Source organism: Ursus americanus, chromosome 12 (genome assembly GCF_024610735.1).
Source record: "Ursus americanus isolate L20-20 chromosome 12, mUrsAme1.1.p, whole genome shotgun sequence".
Classification (NCBI taxonomy): domain Eukaryota; kingdom Metazoa; phylum Chordata; class Mammalia; order Carnivora; family Ursidae; genus Ursus; species Ursus americanus.
Window position 1 is genome coordinate 46,359,139 of NC_142138.1, and position 8,078 is coordinate 46,367,216.

The 8,078-nt window shown below is 37.2% G+C and overlaps 1 protein-coding gene across 33 annotated transcripts in view; it reads left to right on the top strand.

Moving 5' to 3' along the window:
• RWDD3 (RWD domain containing 3) overlaps positions 1-8,078 on the top strand; it is a 64,183-nt gene that overhangs the window by 36,075 nt on the left and 20,030 nt on the right. For 28 of the 33 annotated variants that reach the window (XR_015726325.1, XR_015726328.1, XR_015726336.1 and 25 more), the window contains 2 exons: positions 2,045-5,294; positions 6,648-6,817. The gene's annotated coding sequence lies outside the window, so the exon portion shown is untranslated. Of the gene's footprint in view, positions 1-2,044; positions 5,609-6,647; positions 6,818-8,078 lie in introns of those variants that run through there. The other 5 variants (XR_015726333.1, XR_015726339.1, XR_015726341.1 and 2 more) reach the window with 3 other exon arrangements.

The window sequence follows — 8,078 nt, forward strand, 5'->3', positions numbered from 1 at the left end:
TATTTTGTAATAATATAGCTAAATCACTGTGGTTTTATGCAAAAACTGAATTATTCTAAGGCTTCTTTATGATGTCTCTTCTCAACACTTATTAGTATAGAAACATGAGCCACTGTGTTTTGAATGTAAGGGATCATAGGAATCATCCACCACTTTGGTACATTTTACTGTTAAAAAAACAGCCGAGATTAAAACACTAGCTTAAATTGAAGGATGGCTGTCAGGAAATGCAGCTGGTTTCTCTCCCTCTCTTCTCTGTTTTATGCACACACACTCACACAACCAACCAACCAACCAGACGAATAAAACATTCCAACAAAGAGACCTCAAGTTACCATTTTTCTCATGTGCAGGCTTCCTTATTAACCCTGTCTCCCTTCTATCCAATACCTTTCCATTGTTCCTTTCTGCCTCCTTTCCTTTCTTCTGGTGAGCGTGCATGTGTGTGCACGCGTGTGCGTGAGCGTGAGCATGTATCGTCTCCAGGAAAATCTCTACCCTCCCTCTTTTCCCATTGCAGTTATCAGTTAAAAATTACTGTTATCGTTGTTGATAAAAATCAAGTGAATATTAGAGAATTCTTGCAACAAGAAAAGAAAAAAGCACTCGTTTTTTAAACTCCCCTCCACTGTATAATTAATACATGTTATGTTTTCACACGAAATTAAGACCTGTACAGAATTGGTGACAACAACCTCGAAAGACCTTGAAAAAGCTCAGAAGTCCCCTTCAGAATTCTCACAAATGTCTCATCTACATTTACTTTCTCTTCCAATTAAGTCTATTATTCCCAGAGCATTTAAGAATAATAAACTATCTTTTATTCAATTTAACTTTCCATTTGCTTTAATTACTAGTATTGAAACAGTTTTGCTTTCTGCTATATTTCATTGCAAGCCTTTCAGCTACACTATAAAGCTAAATTAAGGCTTTTATAGATTTTTTTTTAGGATGAACCTGATCCTTATTTATTGCTTCTAGGGTAATATTCTTCTTAAGTCTCAAAAAACTGACATGTAAGTAAACTCTTAGAAAATAACTCACTCATAAATTGGCAATTTCCTGTGTGGTGAATAATAAAAAAAAAAAAAAACCAAAAGATGGACACCTATTTTTACAGAATTTCTTTAGTTCAATTAGGCCATTTTTGTGAGTGTGAATTTAAATCACATTTCAAGGTTAATATAGATTTACAGAAATTCAGTGTTACCTCAACTTAATTGTTATGCCGTTATTTTAGTCATATGTTTATTTTTCATTTTTAGTGAAATTTCTTTGATTTCTGAAGTTGGAATTCCCATGTTTAAAAGAATAGATCCCTAGGGGCGCCTGGGTGGCACAGTGGTTAGGCGTGTGCCTTCGGCTCAGGGCGTGATCCCGGCGTTATGGGATCGAGCCCCACATCAGGCTCCTCTGCTATGAGCCTGCTTCTTCCTCTCCCACTCCCCCTGCTTGTGTTCCCTCTCTCGCTGGCTGTCTCTCTCTGTGTCGAATAAATAAATAAAATCTTAAAAAAAAAAAATAGATCCCTGACTTGATGTTAAATGAGATGGCACACCGATTTTTTGGGGGGAGGGATTTGGTAGGGGGTGGTGTCTGGAAAAATGCTTTTTTCATTAAATAGATCTGTAAGAAGAAAAATTCTTTATTGCTAATGAATGCAGGGATTTTACTTACTGGAAGTAGTCAAGTGGTCTAGTACAAAAATGCATATGGCATTATGAACCATAACATTGTGAGTTTTGTAATATAAGAGCTGCTAAATATATTTCGAATATCACGAAGACTGTATTTCTTCCCCGGAGCATGCTCTTTGTTATACCCTGCTTCTCATATTCTTATCTTTTTCAGGAGTAGTGAATCTCAATAAAATCTATGGATTGTGTTATGTTTAAAGGCTATTTACTGAACCAATATTTTCACAGATAAGATCAATAATAGATGTGTAAACCTTTGAAATTTAGATTGGAGGGGAAGCGGCCTAATAAAACTCTGGTACTGAATTTTATACAACATCTTACCAGCCTTTTAATTTTATATTCAGGTCCCGAAGGATCAGAAGACAAACTGAACACATCTGCAATTATCTGGATTTAGCCCCAATGGTTTTGTGCAAAAACTCTGAATGCATTTAAGGTTTATGTATTGTGAAGACACTGTGTAATGGTTACTCATTTCATTTCTTTGTTAAGAACCTTTGTCTAATGTTAAAATTTTGAAGGAAAAGTTTTATGTTTATACCTATTTAGTTGCACCATTAGTTCAAGCTGTAGACTAAGGAAGTGCTTGAGTTCTAAAGCATGTTTCGTTCAATGATTATTTTATAGAGTTGGTATCTGATGCTGTATTTGTAAAGCCATCAGTTATCAAACCACGTAAGTGTTAAATTCCTTTTGAAGCTTTCAAGAGGTATTTTAATTAAGTTTTCAAAATTGCTTTTGGATCATCTTCACAATTCTTTAGTGCTTTATTTCCATTAACAAAATAGTAATTAAAATTAAATTTTAAAGGAAATAACCACAGTAGGTCATACTTTTATTAACTCGAGGTAGATAATGAACCTGTCCTATATAAAGACTGAGCTAAATCTGCTGAGAGGCTGGGGATACTATATTTTAATTAAGGTAATCCTTGTTTGCATCTAACAAACAGCATTGCCACTTAGAAATTTAAGATCTTAGTGATGCATATTAGTACGTTACCTCAACAATCTAATAGAGATTTAATACTTGTGTTTTAAAGAGCAATTTGTCATAAATTAAGAGCATTTGCATAGTAAATTTCAAGGATGTTATTCTTTGCAGAGTTTTCTATAATTAAGGAATACATTAAACATTAAAATTTTACAATTTTTGTAGTACTAGGAAAGCTTGCTTTGTTATTAAACTGAGCCTTATTTTCAGCAGCACATAACCCTATGGAAAAGTCCATCCTTAATAAAGACATAATGAATGTACTGTCACTAAGATTTTTTTTTCCCTCTTTAATCTTGAGTGAAGGCTTATGTGTTTAAGGAATGTTTTATCATGCAAAATGCAGCCCTGAAGATGTCTATTTACTTGGATGGAGAGTATTTAATCATTTAAAAAGTAGGCCGAAGAGACTTACCCCAACCATACTGCTGAATAGTTGTAAGCTGCATCATATATAAATTAAGTGTTCTGTAACTGGAGTTAAGGGTAGAATCTTTCTTTAGTCAGTTAAGTATTTACAATATTTGTATCTACTTTAGTTAGTTAAAGGAATTAAAAAAGCCCATTTTAATTAGGAATGACAACTTTATTCTCAAGGTTTCTTTTCTTTTGGTGGCTAACAAGATAATTCTAGCATTTGCATTTTATAGATCCAGAGAGAATGATTTTACCAAATATAGTTTAGGATTAGGCTCAGCAGCCTGGTTCACCCGTGGTCAGATGGATTTTTGACCTGTGGCAAGAGTCTCTGTCACTTAGACATTTTTACCTGGGGATAACCTTAGGATATGAAAGGATGTGTTCCTCAGAGAAGGACTTTATACCTTACTCAGTTTACCTCAGATTACTGTGTATTCTTCCTTCTCATTATCTTCTCCTGTAAACTACCTGACTCCCTTTGCTTTTTCCAACCAAGAGGGAAGGATCTGGACTCTGTGCCACCAGGATCCACAGAGTTCGTTGGCTTGAACTTCTAGTAAATTTTTTAAAGTTTCCCCTTGGCAGGAAACACAAGTGTTTATTGAACATTCATTTAGTGAGTGTCTTCTGTCAAAGAATTAGTTCGGGTTATATGGGTGTGGACATTATGTGACTCATGATTTTTAACTCAGCACTGCATCAGTTCTAATAATAATAATAAAATATTTACATTCTTAGTTTTATCATATGCTGGAGCCAGTATGGAAAGTGATATTACACTGTTCTCATAATTTAGAGATTTCTATGCTGTCAGTATATCATCATCATCATCATTATATAATTAGCTATGAGTCTAATAGTTGTAATGTGTTATAGTTAGTTACAGCTAAGAAATAATAGTAATGAAAGAGGATATTCCAATTCTTCCTTTCATTAGAAGGACAGGTTGAAGTATAAATAGTAGGCATATGACAACAATAGGTTGTGATTTCAAATCTCAAAATTGTAATTATTCGGTGGGTGATCTTGGGCCTGAATTTTCTGCAGTTGTGTGTTGAAATGTACAAATTCCGTTCAGTTTTAGCTCCCTCTTTCCTCAACTTTAAAAGACTATATTAACTTGACAGTTCTAGTGGTTTCACAGATAACATCTGTGGCGAAGATTCTTTCTTGCCCTGTTTGTGCCACCAGCTGCCCATCTCTGCCCCTCAGTATTTAAGAGTTGAAAAATTAAAGCCCAGAAAGAGAAAATGACTGATTGAGGGATATCACTAAATAATTTAAAAATAAAAAAGAATAGTGGATGCCGATCAACTTCTCCAGACCACTCAGTCCTCAGGATGGATTAAGTGTTCCCGTGGCGGGTGGAGTGCTGAGTTTTACCACTGGGACTTAGGGAGGAATTGCCAAAATGTCTGGGACAGCAAAGAATCTACAACCTAAGGTCTTAGATTAAAACTACTTTCAGGCTATTTTGTTGTTGAGGTTGCACTGTATTAGATGCTGAGCAAAACCTGGTGATTGGAAGCTGGTCAGTGAAGATACCAAGCTGTAGATGACCCAATCTCCACTCCGTTGTAGCTGGAAGAGCCAGAACTAGCATTCAGCACTTTTCAGCACTTTTTAACACTATTCAGCGCTTTCTATGTCAGGCACAAGCATTTCACATTTACTAACCTATTTAATTATCACTACGACTTCATGAAGTTAGGACTGTTACCACTCCCATTTTACTTATGAGAAAAGTGAGGCACAAAGAAGAGAACATTGTCCATTTAAGGAAGTCAGAGGTCTGGGAAGCTACTCTAGGCAATCCGATGCCATAGCCTAACTGTTAAGCGCTTTACTATTCTACCACTTGATATTCTGTGGGCTGTCCAAGGAAAATTGGTACAAGGGTCTGCATGGAGCCCAGATCTTTCCCTCTGTGATTCTTTTTAGGTTGGAAGTAGCTCTAATGGAGGACACACCTGGGAAGGGGTCTGAGAAAAGAGCAGAAAAGAGAAAATCTCAAGCAGACTACGTACTGAGCACGGAGCCACCGCAGGGCTCCATCCCAGGACCCTGAGATCACGAGCGGAGCCAAAACGGGGAGTGTGACACTTAGTGGACTGCGCCACCCAGCCACCTTAGGAGATGTGACTTTTCACGTTGGTTCTGCAGCTCCTGGCATGACCTCAGGTGAGCTGCGGAAGCTCTCTGAATTTCCTGCGCGGTAAAGTAGTGATGCTAATGTCCACATGATGGGGTTGGTGTTCCGTGTCACCCAAGTGGCTAATGCCTGGTTCAAAGCAAGAGCTTTATCCACAGTAGCTATTGTTAGGATTTACCCAGTTATTACACTTAGAGAAATAAGGGATCGCAGTTGTACTCTTGTGCCCAAAGTGTTCCTGTCCAAAAGTTAAAGTCTCCCTCATTTTTGTTAATCTTGGTGGCCCCTGTTTCTGTGATGTGGGTTTGACAATTGTGTTTTCAAATAAATGTAACTTTCTCTTCTGGTTGCTTCTGTTTTTCCACATGAGTAGGTAATAAGCATCTGCATGAGATTGGAGGCTCCCTGCAAAAATCCAAGATCTTTTTATGAGGCACTTACTTGCGGTTAATCTCTATGAAAACACTTTGTGGGAATTCACAGTGGTTAGACTGATTTTGGAAGGACAATCCTAACATAGGATGTTTTTATTTGGAAAGAGGCGAGGGAGTTTTATTTTTTCATGTCGGAAATACAGAGTACCCCTCATGGGCCAGATATCGTGCCTACGTAGGGTGAATACATTTCGTTTTAAGAGGTCACTGAGCACTTGATGGACGCTGTTTGCTATGCTGTGTTCAGCTGGATTGTGATCCCAAGCGGGCAGGAAAGAGTTCAGGTGTCAAGAGAGGGGGTGACAAAATCGAACTACGTATTTACTGCGTATGATATAACTACCACAATATGAGCGAAACCCAAACCCAAGTCATGTTGTATTAGAATCTCCCTGTATTTATAAAGTGTTTTGAATATGTTGACTCTTTTGGACTTTTTTCTATTATATCTAAATATAGTTTGCATTATGCATTGATTATATGATCACTGGTATATTTTGCCTCACTCGTAGCTTCATTTTATAGCCACTTGATATGATCAGCATACAGATAGGAGTTTATCTTCCAAGAGAAGTTATTAATTATTTTCATGTGTGTAACAAAGACATAGACCCTTCCCTTTAGGAGTTTCAAGTTTAAACTAGACAGTACTAAGACCCAAACACTCTATAATATCAAACAGGTACCTACATTGAATAAAACACTTTGTATTTCCAGAAATGTCACTTACCTACCTTAATCAGCATGTGTGCCAGTAATTTTTGCTTCTGTTTCTGCAAAAACAGAAAGAACTAATGATTCAGTCCTAATGGGGAAAGAGCAAAGATGTCACAAAATCATACAGTTTTTTAAGTTAGTTTTTTTCATACTTCTTATTAGGGTTCTGCTCTTTATAACTGCTACTCTAAAATATTAACCTTTAAAAAAATTCCTTGCACTCCGTTGTAGCTCTGTGATCTGCCCTATTACAGCATTCTGGATGTTTATACATCGTTGGGAATCCCCAGCGGGTCTACCTAAATTCCCCGAAGAGAAAGAAAAATTCCAATCATTGTTTCCTCTTCCTGCTTTTGTTCCCAGAGAGAACAGACCTGCTCGTCCAGAGCAAACACACAGAGGTAAGAGATCAGTGAAATTGTAGGACAAGGTGCGGAGTTCTGCTTTGTGGAGCAAAAGGAGTGAGCCCCTCAGTCTCCATGAGGTGTCTCGCTGGCTGTGGAGGGTTTGTGTGAACTGTCAGTTGAAAGCATTGACAGTGTTCCATTAGTAATGAATTATGGGAGTAATTTCATTAATTCTTTACCTCAGTCAGGACATGTTAGTTTAAGTTGCTCAACCAAACATTAAAAGAACCACTGCATTGTAACCTTTTAGTCTTTTACCGTGTAACCTGGGACAGCAAAGAAATAAATTAGCGTTAACATTCCTTTTAAAAAAAATGAGTGGAGATAAGCAGTGGACATAATTTTTCCTGTTTTTAATTTAATAGCAGGTTTATGGTTTTATGCAAAACCATTCACATTACATTTGACCCTCTGGGAGCTGCCTGTTGTTTTTTTTTTTTTCTTCTGTGGGTATAATTTTGAGTCTTTAATAATCTGTTGTTAAATCCAGTCTGAGTTTGATTAATGAATTGTGATGAGCCAGTGCATTAATTTGCAGGTTTGGTCTAATGCCCTAAAAGGCTGCTTTGCCGTGGATGTTATTAACGCTAAACTCCTCCGGAGGAGCCGTGGGATGGCAGTGTGCCCCAAATAATGGACAAGCTACATCTTTGGGAAATCCCAATGAGGGAACTATAGCTCTAGAAGTGACTATGGAGCTATGTTATTGAAGGAGAAAATCCTGATTGAGTTTAATGTCCTAGAACAGGGGCTGCAGAGCCCAGGGGTTCTCTGGATGGAATTCAGGGGGGCCTGTGGATTTAGATAGTAAAACAATTCTTTACTTTCAGTAGGCTTTAACTGAAATTTCACATTTTGTTCAATTATAAATGTAGGCAGCAGACCACAGAATTATTAATAGTATCTGTGACTTTGTCACCAATGAAAATCACAGATTTTTTAATAGCATATTATGGGGTTGCAGGTAGCTCAACATGCCATTTGTGCTTATCACTGCTTCAAAATTATAGTTGTTATTAGGACAGCTGCTGGGTCTGGTTATTTAATGTGTTAGTAAAGAAATACACATAGCACAAATTTTTAAGGTGATAACCATATTTCAATATGATTGGTTATATTTGTATTCTTGTTTTAGACATTTAAATACATGATTCTGAGACGGGGTCTATGGCCCCCAGATGGTTAAGAACTCCCCTTTCCAGAGTGGCTGTTGGCCGTGCCACCATCTTTTTCTTTGGTAAATTGATACTTTACT